Below are 21941 nucleotides of genomic sequence, written 5' to 3'. Positions count from 1 at the left end.
AGGTCAGGGAGAGCTCATCATGGTAGGGGGGCGCTGGGGAGCAGGTAGGAGTTAAATGTTGAAAGGTAAGTAGAAGTTTCGGAGTCAGGTGAAGAGGGAATAGAACATCCGTGGCAGAAGAAATGACATAGCTGAGACTTGGCTGTATAAACTATTTGTTCCTGCTACCTTGCCCGGTAGATACCGCCATGGGAATAATTTTTTCGCTTCAGGCCTTAGGTCCCTTTTTGAGTAGTCCTTTGTATCTGGTATGGACCTTTTGGAACGATATCTCATTCGTGAGGCCAGCAAACATGTCCTGAGCACCTACTGTGTGCCAGGCTCTGTGCTCCTGCTGGCGCACACCGGTGAACTCCAGGGATGTTTCGTGCCCTTTGTTTTGCGAGGAGCGAGAGGGACTACAAAGCAAACAAATAAGGAGAAGGTAAGGGGGTCAGCACTCTCCACGCAGAGTCCTTAAAGCCTTGATGGGTTTTTGCAGCTTACCGGGTACTTACCGGGGTGGTGGGGGTGGCCTCTCTGAAGAGGGGACACTAACTTGAGATCTGGATGATAAGAAGGGGACAGCCAGGGGAAGACCGGGGGAGAGCCCACAGAAGGGAGAGAACTTGGTTTGTCCCGTGTGGCTCGGGCAAGGCCAGGGAGAGAGGTAGGAATGGAGAAAATTGTCAGGTTGCGTGCTGGACAGGGAAGGGGCTTCCGTTTTATTCTAACCAGATGAAGAGGCTTAGGAGGGTTTGACACAGAGAAGCGATAGGATCTGCTTACGTTTAAAAAGAATTCAAGGGGCGCCTGGGTGGCGCAGTCGGTTGAGCGTCCGACTTCAGCCAGGTCACGATCTCGCAGTCCGTGAGTTCGAGCCCCACGTCGGGCTCTGGGCTGATGGCTCAGAGCCTGGAGCCTGTTTCTGATTCTGTGTCTCCCTCTCTCTCTGCCCCTCCCCCGTTCATGCTCTGTCTCTCTCTGTCCCAAAAATAAATAAACGTTGAAAAAAAAAATTTAAAAAGAATTCAAGGTAGGGGGCAGAAGGTAAACCAGGAGGCTCTTGTAGACCGTAGGTCAAGATGGCCGCAGCTAGGCCCTGCTTGTTGGGTGGAGAGGCGTGGGGGGTTTGGGGCATGTGTTTAACGAGAGATTGATAGGCCTTGCTGAAAGAAAGGAGGGGCAAGGACAGGGAAAGGGTAGGTTTGTGACCTGGAGACTTGGTGGATGGTGGAAATAGCGTTCACTGGGGGAGGAGCAGATCTGGTGGTCGGGGTGGGAATGGAGAGTCCCGCTTTGGTCCCTTTCATTGTGAAATGCCCTTGAGACGGCCCAAGTGGACCTGCCAATCAGGTGATTCACACTGTGGTCCCAGGGATAGGCCACAGCGGGAGATGCTTCGTTTGGGCATCTCTCCTCGGGGTGGGGTGATGCCTGGTCACTGGCAGGTGTTTGTCCTGCCCACCCACCAGGAGGTACAGCCCCTGGGAGGGACACAGCCCCTCCCTCACATCCACTGTGCCTCTTCTGGGGGCTTGGAGGGTAGGATTAATGTGCCCCCTTTATTGCTGGGGAGGCAGAGGGCCAGCAAGGGCCGTGACTGGCCCCAGGCCTGGCCTCTCCCCACCATGCCCTACAGATCACCTCTGCATAGCTGGGTGAATGAGGGCAGCCTCAGCCCTCTCTGGATCTCTGGCTTTTGCTCTGTAAACTGTGCGCCCCTTTTTGTTTTTATGACGCCCCCAAGGTCAACGTGGCTGAAAGGCTCCAGAGCCTTCCCTGCGTGCACACCTAGGCCTTCCCTGCGCGTGCTCCATGCATTCCATCGGTCCCGGTGACCCGGGCTGGCCAGGGGGCTGACGGCCACGGGCAACCAGATTGCAGCTCGTGGGAGGGCAGGGTCAGGATTCATACAAACGGCAGCTCACATCCGTAAGCGTTTACCGTGCTCCAGGCACGAGGTTCTAAACACCGCAAGTACCACATCCCTGGGAAGCAAGTGCTAGGAGCATAGCCGTTTTATAGACAGGAAACAAGGCACAACACCTGGGTGGAGTCACCTGCTCAGGGGCCCACAGTGAGGAGCAGAACTGGGATTCAGAGTCGGGTGGTCAGATGGTGAGGCCCGTGTCTTTTCTGTTTCACGTGACCCTGGTGGTAAATCAGGAAGCAGTTGTTCATCTGTTATATTAGAGGTGGGGAAACCGAGGTCCCGTGTGTGAGCAGTTTCCAGCAGGTGCCCATGAAAGCGGAAGGTCCCAGTGGCCAAAACGTCGTGTTGGTAGGAGGTTCTGGGGACCAGGTTCCCTAGGACACGAGTCTTCGCCTGCCTGTTGGTGATAAGCCCTTGACAACGTAAACAGCGGTGCCCTGGGGAAACAGGAAGGGGAGACAGAAGGCCCTGGTACATTGGCCGTGGCCAGATTAGCTAATGGCTGGGAAGGAGAGGCTCATGCGTCTGGGCCGTGCTTTCTGCCCAGGGGAGCTGACAGGGAAGAGGACAGCGAGGGGCCCCTTCCAGGGACCGGGCTGGGCTGGCCTCAGCAACTCCACCAGCTAAGCAACTGTGCGACCTGGGGCAGGGCCTGGTCCTCTTCTGGGCCACACCGGCTTCATCTCTAAAACTGGGGCCGGGTTAGAGGCAGATCTTCTGTTCAAGAAGCTAATACTGAGCACCTACGGTGCCCCAGATGAGGGGCAGCTGTAGCCCTGGGACCTGTGCCCCACCCCCACCCCAAAGTCCATCTTTGGGGGAGGTGTGGGCAAATAGACATGACAGACATGTGTCCCAGACAGGACACAGCAGTAGGGGTCACCTGCTTGGGGGGCCAGCAGAGGAGCCCCGGAGAAAATGATGTGCAAGATGAAGCCTGAAATGTGAGTAGGAACTAACCAAGCAGAGGGAAAAGCCGGAGCGAGAGCTCAGAGGCTGGTAAGCATGTCACATTAAAGGTGAAAAGGAACTTGATTTTTTTTTTTTTTTTATATTGAGGTAAAATTCACATAACATAAAATTAACCGTTTTGTACTGGAGTAAAATCCACAGAACATAAAATGAGCCAATTCAGTGGCAGCTTCTACAGCCCCAAGGTTGTGCAACCATCGCCTCTGTCTAGTTCCGTCAGCTGTTTCTCACCCTGACCTTGGTGGCTTCCTGCTCTAAACGCTACGATTCTATCATTCGAATGGCCAGGCAGACTTGGCTGTATCACGACAAAACACTCTTTGGTCACGTGGGATGATGTCATATTTGCAAAAATCACTTTTGCAAGATGGATATTTGCAAAATGGGGACACTAAGGAAAACCTAAGAGGCGTGCCTGAGGTCATGCAGCCTGGGGCAGAGCCGGGATTGGCCTACAGGCATCTGGGGCTCGTGTCTCAAGCCCTGGTGGGTCTCAGAATTGGCCTGGGCACCCGGTTAAGAATTCAGATCCGGGGCTGGGGACCAGGCATCTGTTTCCCATCACCCTTCCCCCCCGGGATGTGAGAGTACCTCTCCCCAGCGCCTCCGGGAAGAGACAGCCGGGGCTGCTCGGGCTGAGGCCTGAGGCACAGGGAACCCGGGGCGGCCTCAAGGTGGGCCCTTTCAGGGGCTGCAGCTGGTGGGCTGGCAGTTCGAGAATGGCCAGTGTCTGGGGGCGGCAGGTGGAGCAGGGAATCTGGCCCAGTAGGCTCTGGGACAAAGGCCTCTCCGCCAGCATCCCCAGGCATTGGCCCCACCGACAAATGGGCCTCAGCTTCTCTCATTAATTTGTGGAGTGGCATGTAATAATAAAATGCTCCTTAAAGCTGGGACGTGGCATGAGTGACTGCTTTTTCAGGTCCTAATAAGGATCATTAACCGTGTATGAAAAGGTTTTATAAACATTTGTTAAACTCCCCGAGCTTACTGTGCCCATGGCTCGCTGCTCCCCAAGATGTCACGGCCAGCCGGAGCCAGCTGGGAAGGTAAAGACGCGGGCCTCAGGCCCCGGCTGGCCTCCTTCAGCGGCTCCATCGCTCCCGGGGCTTCTCCTGCCCGGCTGCGAAGTGACTCCGGGCCGGGAGTCCGGGAGCCCTTGCTCTCGGGCAGGGCCATCGATACCTTCGGACGGAATGGGTGGATAAGTGGGTAGGAGAGCTGACTCCAGCGGTTCCTAAATCCTGACCTCTCTGAGCCTCAGGCTCCTCACTGTAGAGATAGTATTTCCGTCCCGTGTTTCTGGGGAGAGATTTGGTGAAACAGAACACACAGGCAGTGGGCTTCTCGAACACCCCGCTTCTCTCTTCTCTGTAGTAGTCAGGGGCCATCCCCTGGAAGCTCAAGAGGCAGGAGGGATTGTGGCTGCAGGACTCGGGGACACTGGAGGGTGGAAAGAAGCCCCTCCCCCCAGCGTGGAGGAGATAGCCCCTCGCTCCAGGCTGGACTCGGGGGCGGGGGGGGGGGGGGAAACTGGGGCTGGATCTCCCGTCGCCTGTCCGATTATCCGTTGTAACTTGGTTCCTGCTAGGCTTTCCGTAACTTCCCAATGTTCAGGAAGCTTCTGCTGCACAAACCAGCCTGCTGTTTGTGACTTTTTGGGCCATGAGAGGAGGTGGGCCTCGCAGGGCCTCACAGGGGGAGGACAGCAGCGGCAGGGGCCGTAAGAGTTTTGGGGACAGGTGACAGGACAGCAGGATTCGGCCAGCATGGACTGGCCGGGGGCAGCCAGGACTTGTGTCCGCAGCGGGATGGGGAGCATGCAGCATGAAGGGGTTTTGCAGAGCTTGCTCCTGGTCTCCAGGGGAGGAGAGGAAGGGAAGAGGCCCAGGGGACTGCAGGACCCCATGTGCCCCCCACTGCAGGAGGACTCAGTGGCACCTGGAAGGAGCCTTCCTTGTTCAGGGAATCTCGCACCTCTCCCATGTCCTGTGGTAGAGGAGGGGATGCACACCCAAACTGGCTGGTCCCCAGGACCCTTTTCCCCCCAGTGCCCCCTCTCATCTCCTGTTCCCACCCGTCTCCTACCCCACAGCTCCGGGAGCTCAGTCCTCCCTCACTCCCAAGGAAGCTCAGTTACAAAGCCACAGACGGCACTGGCCTGCTTATTGAAGCCCCGCTGACCCACTCCCGAGCGGAGCAAGTTTCTGGCAGCATGGCCCGGAGGAAGGGCGTGGTGGGGCTGGGGCTGGGAGCGCGGAGACAGGTCCGCGTGCTGGGAACGTTGGCCGAGGAAAATCATTACCAGGAGTGACCTTGGTGGAGCTGGAGACGGGGCTGAAAAGACGAGCGAGTATGTGTACGTGGGCGTGGGCACGCGTGTGCACGCTTGTGGGCCAAGCATGCTTGGTGAGTTGGGGAGAGGGGAGTGGTGAACACATTTCGATTCAATCTCTGCTCTTCCAGGACGGTTGTATACCAGAAACTGTGCGAGGCGCATTTACATCCGCTTGACCATGGGAGCTTTACCTCAATCCCTCTGAGGGGCACACGCTCTTTTGGTTTCCATTTTGTGCACGAGGAAAACAAGGCTTCGGAGGTCAAGTGTCTCGCCCCGCATCACGCTGCTGGACCCCTCTCTCCTTAAAGCCCTTCTGTGGTTCCCTGTGGTCCATGGAATAAAGTTCCAACCCCTTAGCATGGCAGGGAAAGCCTTCAGCGGTCGCCAGACCTGATTCCAGGGTGCTTTGAGCTTCCAGTGTGAGCTGCTCATCAGAGGCACTGGCTCCATCTGCCCGGGAGTCCTGGTGATTATGACAGTGGCCGGGCCAGGGGACCGCTGTGCATGCCTTGGTTTGTCCTTCCCTAGGAGAGCTGAATTTCAGGGCAGGAAGAGGTTCTATATGACTTGGTTGCACAAGAGAGGAAAAAAACCAACCAATGCCATTATTGGCTGAGAACCTCACGGTCAGGGCTCATGGGAAAGGAAACAGTCTTACACAAAGGGTGGGGACAGAGCTGGGACTAACCTTCAGATGACTCATCCCCCAGACCCTAAGCGCAGTCGCGCAGCGAGGATCAAAGTCTGAAGAGTGGGCGTGTTGATGCCCACACGGCAAGGACGCGGCGGGTGTGAGGGGGCCCGAACCTGCCATGCCGCCAGCCTCCGCTGCAAGAGCCGCTCGACGCCTCACTTAGTTAAATGTATTTCATGTTTTCTTCCTTCAGTCAGCCAGACACGCTCAACCTCAGGCATCTCTCGTGAAGCTAGAAGGAAGGGCAGGAAAGAGAAAACTCCCTTTTTCAACAGGAAAAGAAAAAACAAAATGTCTCCCTGGGCTGTAGCTCCTTCCCCTTCCCTTAAGGGAAAAATATGGATTGGAGAGGTTTCTCGCTGCAGCATTTCCTTGCAGCAACGATGGCTGTTTGTCTAACTCCTCGTGGGCGCTGAGGATTTACAGCTCGGCATGTCTGGAAGTAGCTTCAGGGAGAAAGACGGTGGAATTTTATTCTTGCTAATTTAAAACAATAATAATTGTTCACGCGTTAGGAAGCATTCCTATTAAATCAAGCCAATGTTTCGGATCAACTGCAGTAGAATGAAGCCGAATTTCCCGATTGGGCCTCTGTTGGCTTTGTGATATTCATTTACCCGCCCAACTTTTTGTTTCAGGAACCGGCGGCTGATAGCTGACCGAGGCCAGCCCCACGAGGTGCTGAGCGTGGGCAAAGGGGAGATGGGAAAGGATGATGTGGATCACTCCTAGACGTGGTATGAGGATTCTCACGGGGAACGGGAGGATAGGGTGTCAATCACTCGAACAGGGCTGAGTCCTGGGACCAACAGGGCTCCCCTTGGTGTCTGGGTACCTGGTGGGGCCTTTCGCTAACATCAGGAGCCCAGAGGAGGGTTGAGTTCCAGGGAGAGGCTGGGGGCGGGGGGGGGGTCACTTGGGCGTGGCTGTACTTGGCTTGTAGTGCATGTGGGAGCAAACATGACAGGATCCGGGACAGGAGTGGGAAACTGGCATAAAGTGAACGAAGAACTGATTCAGACAGGAGGTGGGCAGGGCTTTGGCTCCTCAGAGAAGTCAGGGGCAGGCAAACTGAGCTCTAAACCCAGAATCAGGCTGAAAGGGGGGAAAATAACAGGGGCTGGGCATGCATCTCCAATTGGAGAACAAATCCAAAGGGCCTGGTAGGGACCAAGAGTTGCTGGGTGGTCTGTGTCGAGGGGCGAGGTTGAGCTCAAGGCTCTGCGTCTTTGCCGAAAACTGGCCTTTATTGTAACTCCTTGTGCGTGTTGTGCGGTAGACCAGATGCCCACATGCAACCAGGACCTGCACAGAGCTGCGTTTGAGGACCCTTATCCACGGAGCTTGTGGGTCGTCCGGGAGCAGGTGTCTAGGGGGCCACTGGATGGAGCAGCCTGTATCTTAGAAGGCAGGGCTGAGCTAAGGAGAAGAAAATATGAGTTGTCCTCAGAGATGCCCCTGAGGAAGTGGTGCTTCTGGGTTGTTCTCTCAGGGGGGCATGGTGGAGCTGAAGAGGTTAGCTTGGGGGACCTGGAACTGGAGGTCTCTATGGCAGCAGGACAAACCACTCTGGTTTGCCAGGGATGGTCCTTGCTTGTGCCTGTGTCCTGTGTCCCGTGTCAACATTTAACAGGTGCCCGCTTCTAGTCCCAAAGACCCGGTTTGAATGATAGATGATATTGTTTATATTATCGGGCCATCGAAAACAAATTCAGCACTCCGTAGACCTGCCCATCTGACTGTCAATCAAGCTTTGACTCAAAGAACCCCTCTGTCTCTTCTCCCGGTGCCGACCGTCATTAGCTTGGCAACCGTTGCCTTTCGGAACCTCAGTTTTGCAAAAAATGACCGTCCCGTAAATCATTGCATCGGGGCGCCTGGGTGGCTCAGCCGGTTAAGCATCCTACTTTGGCTCAGGTCAGGACCTCGGAGTCTGTGAGTTCGAGCCCCACGTCGGGCTCTGTGCTGACAGCTCAGAGCCTGGAGCCTGCTTCCGATTCCGTGTCTCCTGCTCTCTCTGCCCCTCCCCTGCTCGCGTTCTGTCTCTCTCAAAAAATAAATAAACATAAAAAAAATCATTGCATTTATTTCCCAGCATTGTTGTAACACTGGCATGGATGAGAAAGGTCATTGTGAGCCCTCGAGGGCTCTGCGAGAGACCATAACCTCTTTCTCTGTCTCTGTCTCCTTCTTTCCCTACTCCAGAAATCAGGCCACCACATCACTGAGGCTGGGAAGGCCTGCTGACTCTTCTGTGGCTGAACATAATGACTTCCCTTTCTTTCTTCCAGCCCCTTTCTTCTTTGTCCTGAAGATTCCTGAGGCTCTTCAGGGCCACAGAATGAAGGCAGTGGGACTACCAACTCGTCTTATGGGGCCTGAGCTGTGAAGACAGATGAAGAGGCTTTGGGGGAGGAAGGGATGGTAATTACACTTGTGCTCTGTGACAGCATTTCCTCCTTCAGGTCCAGAAGAAGGTCTAGAACTGGGTCTGCCAAAAAGTAGCAGAGACTCCGTGTACAGAGAGCTAGGACCGGCGGAAGGAGGGAGGGAAAATCCTACTAGCTCTGAGTATTCATGCCACCCGGGAGATACTGCGTGTATTCAGCCTGGTAATGTGACTCGAATCCATATCAAACTCAGTGTGTTGAAGAAACAGGAATATTTGGCCTGGTGAGGGCTTGGAGGCTGGGGAGCCACTGGTCTTATAAGAAAAGATGCATTCCTCTTTCTGGAATGCAGAAACCGGGTGAACCAGGTGGCCCAAGGAGGTAGGGAGTTCCCCATCCCTGGAAGAATGGGAGCAGAAAGTTCTTGGTAGCGGTGTGGGAAAGCAACAAACCATGAGCCGGGGGTGGGAGGGCTGACTTTCAAGGCCCTTCCCGGCCCTGGGCTTCTAGGGCTCTGCCCACACTAGCCCCTGCTTTCGGTAGCCAGCTGCCTCCTGGATGAGTCAAAAGCCAGCCCAGCTCCGACCTCCTGGCTGGGTGGGGCTCCGAGGGAGGCGCCAAAGCCTCCCTCTCCTGCCACGCAAGGCCACTGTATTCAAGGCCTCTGGCAAACCATAAGAGACTCTTAAATACAGAGAACAAACTGAGGGTGGATGGGGGTGGGGGAGAGGGGAAAGTGGGTGATGGGCATTGAGGAGGCCACTTGTCGGGATGAGCACTGGGGGTTGTACGTAAGCCAATTTGACAATAAATTGTATTAAAAAAAAAAAGGCCTCTGGGGTGCCTCTTGCAGCCACCACCCTCCTGGAGTCAAGAACTAAATAAATTGGCTAAGGAAGGAGAAAGCAGAAACTACACACACACACACACACACACACACACACACACACACACACAAAGAGAGGGAGACTTGGTCTGAAATGAGAAACGCCGTCTTGCTCTGGCCTTTTATCATAAGCCCATGGAGATGAATATTCTGACCTAATAATCAAAACAGGCTGTAATTGCAAATAGACTCAGGGCTGCATGGCCGAGGGCAGATGCGATACCTGCTGAGCACAGCAGGCCCGGCCCCGCCAGCCCTCCTCCCACCGCGCGGATCGATGCGGCCGTCCAGCCGCACACCATTTTTTGGCCTGGCTTGCTCAAGCCCTGCTCACATTCTGCCTTCCTCCAGGGGCTCCTGGCTCCCTCCACAGGGACCCCAGCTCAAAGGAAGCCACCCTCCACCTCCATCCCCGGAGGAACGTGACAAACACCAGCAGCATCCGGAAAGACCACGAGGAGGAGGGAAGGGGGCTTTGGTCCCACCTCTCTCGAACTCCACCTCCTCTTGGCTCTGGAAGATGTTCTCCTGGGTGCGCCACCAAAGCCTGGAAGGTCCGCGTGTCCCCTCCCTGCTCCCACCTCCTTTATGTGTTTTGTTTCAGGCACACCCTCAGCTCAAATTTGCTTTGAAGGTCAGTAATTTCCACTCTTTTTTTCAAAACAACTGCACAGTTCTTCTGGGACCCAAATGCTGATTGTCTGCGCTGAGGAATGAGTCTCCCTCAACAACAAGTACATTCCAGAAATATCCATCTAGCATCTCTAATGGGCAAGACATTCAGGGGAGCCAACGATGAACCAGGCCTGGGTCCGTCCCCAGGGCACCCCCACTAGTGAGGACCCGACTGCCCAGTGGAGCCCCTACTATGTTTCAAGTATGATATAAATATCCCAAAGTGAGGATCTCACGGGAGAAGAGACCCAGGCTCAGACGTGTAGAAGAGACTCTTCACTGAGCAAACATTTATAAAGCGCCCGCCATGGGCGTTTTGGTACATCGGATACCGGGGCTTTGGACCAACCCCATCCTTGCCTACACAGAGTGGTGGCAGGATACCATCGACGCTCCAGCCCTGACCGTCTGCATCCAAAGCAAGTGTTCCCCCGACCCCTCACGTTGCTTGCTTTCTCTTTATAGACAAGTTTTTCCTGAGACAAAGTGAGGACCTCTGAAAGGGCTACTTCCTGATCCCACCCTGCAAACACGTGATAGAGTCCCAAGTTCATAGAGGTCCCTGTTGGAATACTTGACATTCAACTCGGGAGGGTCCTGGCTCTCCCTCCTCAAGTGCAGTCTCCACCCTGGATGGTTGCAAGGCTTCCAGCTGTTCTTCTGGTCCCGTCTCTCCCCTGCAATCTGGCTGACCTTGGGCTGGCACTTCCTCTGTTCCAGAGGCTCCCATGGCTTCCCATGGACTTCTCTTGGACTCTTCAGTCTGCTGTTTCAATCCTCCTCAATTTACCCCCACCACCGTCCCCATCTTTTCCCCAAGTCCTTCCTCCTGGTGCCGTGGACACTCAGCAGCTCGTGTGCCACCATGGATCTCTCTCTCTCTCTCTCTCTCTCTCTCTCTGTCCTCTCAGCAGGACAGATGAGCTTGAATCTCTCCCACCGTCTGGGGTCTGGGCTGGTCTTGGATTCCTGCCTTACCTCTGCTTGAACCCTCGTCGCATCCAGGATCCATCCTTTCCCTGACTGGTGCGCACTCTGCCTGAAGGACTTTTCCAAGCTACTTGGATGGGGCAGAGGAACGCCATTCCCCAGTGCTAGGCCATGGGGCTTTCTGGGCTTTCTCAGAGAGCCTGAGCAGGGCCTTAGGCCAAGGCTATATATGTGTCTCTCTAGGAAGGGTATTTTCCTACTACAGGTAGCATTTCATAAACCAAGGCACCCACCTCAGCCAGAAACTTGCTAGCAGGTCACAGTAAGACAGGGGCAGTGTGACCCGTGGCAGGAGGTGGGGTGGGGGGAGAGGTCGCGCTCTTAGAACGACTGCGGAGACGAAGGCCCCCGCGGAGAGCATTCGTCCTTTATCGAGTGCCGTCAGAGGTGCTAGGCTGGGACTCGACTCCGGAGGGTCTGTGAAGCACCGGAAAAGCCCTCCCTTTTTCTTTGGCTGGCCTAAGAGGGGAAACAGGAAAGTGACCCCTGGCTTCTTTCTTCAGGTGGTTCCATTTCCCCTTCTTTTCTCACTGCCCTCAGGTACGAACCCTGGGAACTTCGCTTGTAGAGGGACACTGAAGGCGGCACCAGAAGCAAAGTGCTGCTATCTGACGCCCGAGGGTTCCTGCGCAGTGGTCCCCGGCACCCTTGTTTCCTTGCTGACTTACTCCAACAAGCACTCGTCCGTCGAGCGGGCCGGTACTGAGCGCCCACTGTATACCAGGCAGCTGGCGAGTGCTGCGGGACCAGGCAGAGGAGCCCCTGCTCAGGCGGGGCCTCAAGTCCCCAGTCCATTCGCTGGTTCCGTAGGATACTGCGGGCAGCCGCCCCGGCCACCCATCCTGTGACTCTGCCAGAGCGCGCTCCGCTTTCCCACGAGGGAGGCTCTGCACGCCTCCTCCAGGCAGCCCTAGCTCTCGGCCTGCTTGGCCAGCCCCTGACCTGGCTCAACTTCACCCAGGACCCCGTCCTCCCCTGGGCTTTGGCACCAACGGTAGCCAGACCAGTTGCCCGGGGTGGGGGTGGCATTCCTGGTGGCACCACACCCGCAGTTGCTTTCACTTGCCCCCCGGGAGGGCCCCACGGCTTCCCCAAGCCCCGCGGGAATTACTCATCCATCCCAGGAGCGTCCTTTTACTCCACTGACACAGGAGCCCCCACCGCCAGCCCGGCCCGCACTCAGGGTCGGCTGCCTCCGGGACTTCGGCTTTGTTTCTTTGCTGATGTCCTCTGGTCCCCACACGACCTCTCAGAGTGCCTCTGTGGGTCACCCTCACTACTGGTTTCTGTATCATTAACACTTGGGACCAGGGACCCACAACACATTTGTTGACCAAGTGAATGAAGACATTTGGGATGAGGGGCCTTTGACGAATAAACATTTGGGATGAGGGGCCTTTGACGAATAAACATTTAAGCTGGGTCTTTTTTGCTTTTAATGTTTATTTATTTTTGAGAGAGAGAGAGACACAGAGTGTGAATGGGAGAAGGTCAGAGAGAGGGGGGAGACACAGAATCTGAAGCAGAATCCAGGTTCTGAGCTGTCAGCACGGAGCCCGACACGGGGCTCGATCTCACGAGCGGTGAGATCAGACCTGAGCCGAAGTCGGACCCTTAACGGACTGAGCCACCCAGGCACCCCATTTAATAAGCTGGGTCTTAAGGAGGGGTAGAAGGTAAATAAAGGGCTGGGAAAGGCCATTCCAGAAAAGGCCAGGGTGTGGACAAAGACTTGGGAGTATGAGAGAGAGACTTAGGGTATAGGGCCTGGGGACAGGGTCCTTGCCACTAAAAAGCACGACATGGGAGTGAGGCTACGGGTGAGGTTAGCAGCAGAGCGAGGGCCAGTCGGGAATCTAAAGAACCTTGAAGGACACCGGGGGATTTGGACTTCAACCTGAGAGAGGTCAGTGGCAATGTCTGAGAGAGGGAACAACACCATTTTATTACTTAGTTTTCAGGTCAGTTACAGTGGGTACGGGTAGGACATAGACTCATGGACACAAGGGGAGAATGATAGAGAAGGAGAATATTTAGAAGGTTCCTGCGATAACCTCTTTAAAAGTATATTTATTGAAGCTCCAAACAGTGATAAGGGACCAACTAACCTCAAAATACACCATGATGGGGAGAACAATGGATTTTCAAATTATTCTGTCATTTGCATAGAATCAAAGAGGCCACCTTCCTAGAAGGACCCCCCCCCCCTGTAATTCTAGCGGCAATACTCGTGGGTATTGAATTCGACTTTCCTTTTTGCTGTACAGAAATAACTTGATTTTCTCATGGTTTGGCCACGCAGCCATCAGAATATAATTATTCAGAAAAAAAAGCCAGTCTCATAGCCTCGTTTATCAGGTGGCACATCAGCTTTCCTGGGTAAATGAGACACCTGATTTTTGTTAAGCAAAGCTATAGACAATATTTGTCACACAATTATGTGGACACGTTTAACATACCTGCCAGGGAAAAAAAAAAAAGAAGGCCTTAGGGGCTCAAAGCCTTGCCAGGCATATTTATGCGTGTTGGAGGTAGCATGCTGTTCCCAGAACCCTTATCCGTTTTGAAGGCAGAAGATGCTAGAAGTGAAGTCTCTAAGGTCTGTGTTTATTGTTGGGATGTGAAGTGAGGCATTTTCAATCAAGTTAAAGGACACAGAAGACATGCACATGAGCGCCCTGAGCATACACGCACATATGAAGCCACACGGCACCCACGTGCACAAGCATACACACACACACACAAACCCATTCACACACACAACGGTGCCTGGGACTAGCACATCAAGCTGATGATCTGGCCTCTAGGATATTATTGCTGGAAAGGATTTTGAAATCATCTGGGCCAACCCCTCATGTAATAGATAAGATAACTCACTGCAGCCCAGAGATGGGAAGACACTTGCTTATAGTAATGAGTTACTATAAGGTAAAGCATGGGGACACCTGAACTGTGGTGGCTAAATCTCATTTCTTTTTTTTTTCTTAAAGTTTATTTATTTATTGTTGAAATTTATTTAAAATATAGACAGAGAACAAGCAGAGGAAGGGCAGAGGCAGACGGAGAGAGAGAGAGAGAGAGAGAATCGCAGGCAGGCTCCGTGCTGTCAGCACAGAGCCTGACGCGAGGCTTGAACTCATGAACCGTGAGATCATGTCCTGAGCCAAAATCAAGAGTCGGGTGCTCAACTGACTGAGCCAGCCAGGTGCCCCTAAATCCCCTTTCTGTAAGCACACCACCAAGACAATTTCCTTACAGCAAAATGTTTCTTCTAGACTGTGCTGTCTTCTGCAGGGTTCCAGACTTAGCCAAGAAAACCCGCTTGAGGCAATATTGACGATACCACAATTCTTGTTGGGTAACAGGAGCTGGACATGTGCTCAGGATTGGCTTTTATACAGACCAGATTCCGTTCCTCTAGTTCCCTGAGGTGGGCAAAACTTGTGGACGGAAACCGGCCCGGGGAGAGGTGTCTCCGTGCCGTGAGCCTCTTCTGGTTTAATACCCTTGCCGGGCAGACGACTGTGATTTCCTGGAGTCTGGCCCTTTTGGGGCCTGTCCCCATTTAACCCCTAAAAACAGCCCCTCTCTTTCTTCCTTCTCAGATAGACGTGGGGAGGAGTCAGCATCCTCTGTTGGTGTTTAACCAACAAGATTTCACTGAACACCTGCCACGCACAGGACGGGGTGGGCACGGCATGCTGTAGGCACTCACTGAGAAGTGTCATAACTTCCTGCAGGTCAGGGAATGCCTCTTATCATTCATTCATCCATATGTTGATTATTTCGCTGAACTACCCACATGCTAGCAAGTGATCTCTCTTGCGCTGAAATGCGATGTTTCGCTTGCTTGTATGTCATAAGGCCATGCTTTACCATCTTTATGAGTATGGCTTAATGATTTTAATATTGGTATATAAACATCTATTGAACTTTTGTCACCTGGCAGACAAATGACCCCATAGGTGCCTCTGCCCGTGTAATGTCATCTTCCTTCTTGCCCAGCCCTAGGAGATGGTCATTACTGGTGTTGTCGTTTTCCCAATGAGATTACCTGTAGGTATTTTGTTTCAGGTTACAGAGGCAGGGATGCGACTCATTCCCAAAGACACTGTAGGGTGTGGTCTGAGAAGGTGTCCTGGAGGTGGGTGTCCTTCGAGTTGGGCCTGGCAGGGTTTGGAAAAGTAGAGGGAAGAGGATGGAACCTTCTAGAAGAGAGAGAGGGGAGACTGGCGGGCACAAAAAGAAGAGTGTGTCTGTCATGGCCGTCTGTGGCAAACAACAGAATGCAACTCTGGCTGATTCGAGTTAAAAGAGGAACAAGAACCAGGCACAGAAGCTAGGCTGACTGGCTCTTGACAAGGCCACCCTGGTCGTGCTGCTCAGGACTGGCCAGCTCACGGGCCAGCAAAGGCACCAGGGACCAAGGCGGGGGCTGGTCTCCGCGGAGCTTCAGCAGAAGGTCTGGGGTCTGCAGGAGTCGGGACACCATCTGTGGGCCCATCCCGTGTGCACGGCAGATCAGACCCCCTCACACTGCCTGAGCGCCCTCTCGTCCAGCCCCGGAGCTTCAGTCACTGGGAGACCTCACCCTGCGGAGAAGGGCCGGCAGGCATCTCTAGCAGGGAAAGGTTGAACTGAGGTGACTCTCAAAGGAGGAAGGGCATTCCGGGGGAAGGGGGCAGGATGGGAAGGGCATTCCGGGCCAACGGAGGCCCTCGTACAGCGGGGCTTGAGAAATAGCGCTGCACAGTGACTGAGCAAGATGGTGCTGCCCCTCATTTCCTGTGATAGCCTCTTTGTGCCTCAGTTTCCTTACAGATAAGAGGAGGATAGGGGCCCCTGGGTGGCGCAGTCGGTTAAGCGTCCGACTTCAGCCAGGTCATGATCTCGCAGTCCGTGAGTTCGAGCCCCGCGTCGGGCTCTGGGCTGATGGCTCAGAGCCTGGAGCCTGTTTCCGATTCTGTGTCTCCCTCTCTCTCTGCCCCTCGCCCATTCATGCTCTGTCTCCCTCTGTCCCAAAAATAAATAAACGTTGAAAAAAAAAATTAAAAAAAAAAAAAAAGAGGAGGATCTTGGAGGTATTTGCTGATAGGGTAGTTGTCAGCGTTAAATCCAGGAGGTCCAAAATGGTTAGAAAATTAGCATGCCAAATGTTCTTGACAAATGTCAGCTGTTCTGGGGGAGTGTCACCATCGTGGGTGGAAGGTAAGCCACGTGCGTGTGCACGGTGCTGTGTGCGTGCTCAGAGTGGAGGGTGAGGACCGTCCCCGTGGGTCTGTAGGGTCTGAAGCATTGAGAGGCCACTGACCCTTTACCAGCAGGTGACAGACCCGACTGCATTTGTGCTTTAGAAAGTTCCTCCTGGGGAAGGTCGGGGAGGACCTGTAGGGGGTGCACCTAGAGGTGAGGAGACAGAGACGGGGGCCCTCACCAAGCCTTGGCGGGGAGACTGGGGAGTGGGGCCATTTGGGGAATGGCCCGGGCATAGAGTTCACTGGTCTTGACCTTTGATTGGATGAGTGGAATTGAGTGGGGACAGCCAGCTTTCTAGTAGAACAACAACTGCCCAAACTCAGGGTCCGTCTACTGGGGGGCAGGGGAATCAAGTTCAGGGGGCTGGCGGGGGGTAGTTAAAGGGTTGGTGGGGTGGCCTGGGGAAGGACCATGCCTCCAGTTAAGGGACCTATTCCGTGTGCGCGGCCATCCAGGGAGTGACGTCTGGCAGGCAGATGGCCCTGTGGGGCGAGGAAGGGGTTCAGCAGGGAGACCTAAGGCCGGAGAAGGAGATGAGCCATGCTGGGGTGCTTCAGACCCCACGAGAGCATGTACTTACCGAGTCTCATCTGGGAGCAACTTTGCTCCCCAGGGGACGTTAGGCAATGTTTAGAGACATTTTTGGTTGTCATGACTGGTGAGTACTACGGGCATCTGGTGGGTAAGGGCCAGGAATGCTGCGAAACATCCTACCATACACAGGACAGCCCCCTCAGCAAAGACTTATCCAGCCCAAATGCCACTAGTGTCCGGACTGAGAGAGCCCTGATGCCGGGAGAACAGAGGAGAGCCTCGGGCGTGGAAGCCAGAAGGACACCCACATTTTTGGGGACTCCGGGGAGCTCGAATGTCTCCCCAGCTGCGAGAGCTTCTCTGATACCCTGGAGGGGCTAATTCCCACCCAGGCTGCCATCATTACAGACCCCATAGGCCCGTGTCACCATTCTCATTGTTTGACTTGAAGGAGGCAGCTGGAAGGTTTCTCTCCAACCCGGGGCCAAGACCCACCGGGCCAGGAAGTCGGCCTTCCTTCCATCCTGAGTCAGCACGCAGCCCCCTGGGCCACCCCACACGGCTGTTGCCACCAGCCTGGTTCAACCCTGATGCCGTCCTCCCCCCTCCTCCCCTCTCTGTCTCTTCCAGGCCGCGCAGGCATGTCCCGATTCCAGTGACCTTTGGTGCCTTTTCTCTGTCCACGCCCCAATTTATTGCCGATCTCATAAAAAGCAAAACTTGGGAGAGAGAAGATTGAGTTTGCTTCTCGCAGCAGAATTTGATTTAGGGCCAAGAAGGTGGCAATTGCTGCGAAGCGGAGATCGGCTATTTCGGGAGTGCTGTGAATGATTTTTTCCATCTCCGAATGACCTTACATATATTCTGTCTCCCGCCCGCCCCCGTGTTGGGATTGATGGGGGGTGCTGGGACTGGGTTCCCATGGGCCCCGCTGCTGCTCCCAATAAATCTGTCTGATGGGCAGAAGAAGCACGAGCACCTGGCGGAATGGATGGCTGGATGGGCCGGCGTTTGAACACGCGGGGTGCAGGCGGATTCCGGTGCACAGTAATCTCTGGGGCCACCAGGGCCCGCGGACTCGATCGCACGGGGCTATCTGCCTGCTGGGGGAGGTGATCCGGCACACTTATCAGTGGCCTTTGAGTACATCAGGGGGCCACCTCCATTGCTTTCCCTGGCTTTGTACCTTCTTTGTCCCCATCGATGTCAACTCCCCCACTCTTCCCACCTGCTGCCACCGTCGCCGTCTGGCAGATGCCAGCTGGGGCACCTGTCCTGGGTCAGGAGCTGGCCGACTTGGGTTTGGATCTCCTCCACCACGGGCAGAGGGGGCCACCTTGAGCTGATTTCTTCTCTTCTCTGAGCCTCAACTCTCAAATCTGTAAGACAGGGCCAACACTGGCGTAACAGTTTAACCCATCTTCTGGGATTTCAAGAGGAGAAGAAGAATATGGGATGTGGAACCGGGGGACTCACGGTTGGTTCCCGGCTCCCCCTGGCGTAGTTCAGGGATGTGGGGGATGTTCTCCTAGCCTCAGTTTCTCCATCTGTGATGAAAGGACAAGTGAGAGAGGGAGTTTGTGGGAGGTCTCGTGGTTCACAAGCGCTTTGAGGAAGGCCTCCCAAAAGCCCCGCTCAGCACTGTTGGGGCTGACTTGTCCTGTCTGCCATAACCAGGGGACAGGGCGTTGTCGCTGTCTGCTATTTTATGCCTGGACTACGAGGCTACAGCTGTGCCCCAGATTGAGAGGGTGAGTCTTCTAGAAGGCACAGAGGAAGGTGTTTTGATAAGGGAATCATACTGATTTGGCTGTATCAAAGTCCTACACCAAAATGAAAACCCTTGTCCTTTACTTCCCACACTGTGCCCCACAGCCCTCCTTGACTCTTGGCCGTCCCTGGACCCTTTTCCTTGTTTTATCTCAATCCCAGCTTCACGCCCCTTCCACCGGTCCCCGCCCCAAGAGGGGGCCCTGTGACAGCTGGGGAAAGGCAAGGGATGGAGGGGGGTGGTGACGGTCACTTCCACACCTTCCTGGGTGACCCTACATAGCTGAGAATCGAATGCTTGGTTTTTAGAGTAAGTCAAAACATCTCTGCGTCCACACGGCTGTGCCAAAACACGGAATCAAAAACGGTCACCATGTGGGGGTCACGATGTAGGGCACGCAAGGGTGGAGGTGCCACGGTGGGGTATTCTGGCTGGGTCTGCACACGCAGAAGCTGGTCCCCAGGAGCCAGGCAGGGCTCAGGCTCCTGGAGGTCAGCTGCCCTGACCTGGAGGTCACCTTGAGGAAGGCCATGGGGAGGCGACCACCCTGATTCTCCGTCTAGGCGAGCACGGTGTCCCTCCACTGCCAAGACCAGAAGGAGGCTCAGATTATAGGGGGCACGGGGAGCTTTTCAAGGGGTGTCTCCCTGAAGCAAAAGGGCTGGAGAAACCCGGAGATGGACTGGTGCACCTCTCTCTTGCTAAGAAGAGGAGTCGAGGGGAGAGGCTGAATGACCCTGCGGAGCCACAGAGCCAGATGGGCCCCGAGTCCCCCCCCCCCCATTGCTCCTCACCATGGCACGCGAGCGGATCTTCTCTCTTCACACACTCGAAGTAGGTCGATTTTCACATTAATAAAATCTCTATTCTGTGGGTCTTTATGTATGGACGGGGCAAAATGGGGCTTGATGTATGAAGAAGGGAGGTAGGAGGAGATAGCATCCATGGAACACCGCTGGGACGCCTGGGACCCTGTGGGCCATTTCCCATGATTTCTGACGTGGTCCTCGCAACACTTGAGGAATCTGTTCTTGTTCCTGTTTACCGATGAAGAAATGGAAGCTTCAAGGAGTCCGTTCTTGCCCAGGGATCCTCAGAAGGTCAGAACAGAGCTGGTCCGTGCTTCCTATAGCTGGGGTTAATTAAGATCTGTCCTCTGGCAACTTCCAGGCTTGGGAGTACCCTCTGCCCAGTCTCCCAGTCCTTCTCGGTCCTCCATCCCTTCTTCTCTTTCCTTCCTTCCTCCCTTCCTTCTTTCCTTCCTTCCCTCCCTCCTTCCCCTCCTTCCTTCTCTCTCTTTTCCTTCCTTCCTTCTTTCCTTCCTTCTTTCCTTTCCTCCTTCCCCTCCTTCCTTCCTTCCCTCTTTCCTTCCTTTGTTCTCTCCTTCCTTCCTCCCTCCCTCCCTCCCTTCTCTCCCTCCTTCCTTCTCTCTCTTTTCCTTCCTTCCTTCTTTCCTTTCCTCCTTCCCTTCCTTCCTTCCTTCTTTCCTCCCTTCCTTCTCTCCTTCCTTCCTTCCTTCCTCCCTCCTTTCCTTCCTTCCCTCCCACAGTTGATGAGCCGTCACTGTCTGCAGGCACTGTCCTAGGCACTGGGGATGTAGCAACAAACAAAAGAATGATTACAATCCTTTTGTTTGTGGAACTCAAATCTTAATCAGGGGGCTGGGGTGAGAGGCAGAGGGATGAACAGCGAATAAGATAAGAGGTGGGGAAGTTTTGGCCTTCGTACAGCGTAACCTAGTAAACTCTGCTGGCGGTACCTGCAATGGGGAAAGATAAGGCCGACGTTGTGGGTTAGGGAGCGCAGGGTTAGAGGTATTGCTTCTTCTGTGCTGCTACGAGAGCGGTTCTTCCAGCATGTTCCTCCGACCACGCAGACCCTCGGCTCCATCCAAACACCGAGTCTTGAAGCAGAAAGCCCACCACCTCCCTGGGTCCTCAGGCTCCCCGTCCCCCCGTCCCCTCCACCTGTGTCCCTCCGTCAGGCCCACGGCTCCTAGAACACAGTGGGCTCTGTCTGCCGGGGCAGCTGGCCCTCCATGCAACCGCCCTTCACGCCATTGTCTGCCGGCCCTTCAGGCCCAGCTGGAGTGTCAGCGCCTCAGAAGCGCCTTTCCGAACCTTGCCCTCCTCCCAGACAGTTTTAATCGCTCCCTCCTCTGCACTCACACACCACTTTATTATAGCACTTAGAACTGCTCTTCTCTTTAGAAGACGCTGTGATTTATTCATGTGCCTTATTAATGGTCCTATTCCCAGTGGCTGGCGCGGGGGGCCTGCTGTGCAGCGTGGATCCCGACAGGCCGGACGAGCGAGTGAGGGAAGGAAGGGGTGCCGGATGCGAGCTGCAGGGAAGGAGGGTGGGAGAGGTGGGGCCTTACGGACAGGGTCGGCGGAGGCAGATCTCGAGGGTAGAGGGATGGTCCAGAGGACAGGGGAGGGAGGCCCCCGCCAGCCGCACCCTGTGGCCTCCCAGGCCCCGCTGTCCAGCCCAGCTGCTAGCCTTCTCTCTGGGCAGGCCTGTCCCAGTAGTGGGACTGGGGGGGGGGGCTCCTCCTGCTCTGCCCCACGTAGCACTCCTCAGCGCTGGGATCCTGTCAGGCAGGAGGACCCGCGGGCCGGGTTGGTGGCCCTTGGATCGGACCGCCTGCCTGTGTTCGAATCCCAGCCGGGACCTTGGGCACTGGGTTGTCTCTTCTGTCGTTCCTCATCCTTTCTCCTCTGTGGAGTGGCAGTCGTGACCGTCCTGACCCCGTGGGAGTGTTGGGAGTCTTGCCAGAAATGACGCACGCAGAGTGCCGGCCCAGAGCGGGCACGTAGTACGTGCTTAGTTAGCGTTAGTTTTCTCTTTCTATGGTCTCTTTCCCTTCAGGGTGGCCTTCTGGAGGAGAGGGGCCCCCTCGGCCTTGGTGTCCGCTCCACGCACCTGCACCTACACCTGGAGGAGGCCAGTGACAGCTGCTGAGCAAGCCCTTCCCGGAGGGAGCGAGGCGCAGGCTTAGAGGGTCCGGAGACCCAGTGTGACGGGGCCTGAGGGTCCAGAGCACAGCCTGGAGTGCAGGGGAGAGGCCAGATCCCCTGTTTCTGTGAGATGAAGACCACCTCCCTCAGAGAAACCAGAGAGGCCCAGAGCCCATCTTGCCGAAATGCTTTTCTCGGGGAGATTATATATTCTGAGCCACATGCCTCCCATAGACACTTCCTCCCTCACTTTACTCCTTTTCTTACTCCTCCATCATAAAAATCTCCAGAAACAGGTTTTGTTCAAAGTGAACGAGGCAATAAATTCTCTGTTTCTGACAGGCCGACAAGAGAGATAAATTCTGTAATGGGAGACGCAGCCCTGCTCTCCTGCCCCGTGGAGCTCTGCTGATGTTAACGTCTGTCCAGGAGGAGGGCCCTGTGTGGGGGAAGAAGGAAAAGCAGGCACCAGGGGCCCCTGGACCCGTCTTGGGAGCCTGAGTTCAAGTGGGTGACTACTCAGCCCAGGTGGGACCTCCGTCATGTATCAGGCTGCTTGT

At 55.0% G+C, this 21941-nt stretch overlaps 1 long non-coding RNA gene across 2 annotated transcripts in view; it reads left to right on the top strand.

The window, feature by feature from the left end:
* LOC102900266 overlaps nucleotides 1-12283 on the top strand; it is a 48355-nt gene extending 36072 nt beyond the window's left edge. Inside the window, exons 2-3 of one of the 2 annotated variants that reach the window (XR_006587037.1) lie at nucleotides 6558-6656; nucleotides 8211-12283. This is a non-coding gene — a long non-coding RNA (uncharacterized LOC102900266). Of the gene's footprint in view, nucleotides 1-6557 lie in introns of both variants that reach the window. The other variant, XR_006587036.1, reaches the window with a different exon arrangement.
* The last annotated feature ends 9658 nt before the right edge of the window (nucleotides 12284-21941 follow it).

Source organism: Felis catus, chromosome D2, assembly GCF_018350175.1.
Source record: "Felis catus isolate Fca126 chromosome D2, F.catus_Fca126_mat1.0, whole genome shotgun sequence".
Lineage (NCBI taxonomy): Eukaryota > Metazoa > Chordata > Mammalia > Carnivora > Felidae > Felis > Felis catus.
Note: the sequence above shows the minus strand (reverse complement) of the source record. Positions and strands in the feature narration are given on the sequence as shown.